We start from the raw sequence: 454 nt of genomic DNA on the forward strand, positions 1-454 counted from the left end.
GATAACTGTTTAACATTTCCTCTCATGAACATGGTAAGTCGTCCTTCGTGTTTCCTTCAATATTAACCAAGCCGAATTGTATAATATGGAATAATACATAATTGTTTCTACGCATATCATATCCAAACTCGGGCGACTTTCATTCCATATATTGCCAAGATTTCTCTTACATGCTGTTACTGGGATGGAACCGAAACACTGACACCGACTTCACTTACGCAGACAAACCGGCGATGTGCTTGACTAACATCTTGGCAACAGTTGTTAAACGCACTGTGAGGTTTAGTATAATGCGTTTTTCTTTTTTTTTTTAGAATTTGGGTGTCAGCTGCTGAAACGCCTATATGAGAAATCTCAAATAGCGGACGAGGCACAGGGTACAAGTCAGCCTTCGAAATAGTTAACGCTCTCCTATTTTTTACACATATCTAAAGGATCCCTTGGAAGAATTTGA

The sequence above is a fragment of the Penaeus monodon genome, chromosome 28 (assembly GCF_015228065.2).
Source record: "Penaeus monodon isolate SGIC_2016 chromosome 28, NSTDA_Pmon_1, whole genome shotgun sequence".
NCBI lineage: Eukaryota > Metazoa > Arthropoda > Malacostraca > Decapoda > Penaeidae > Penaeus > Penaeus monodon.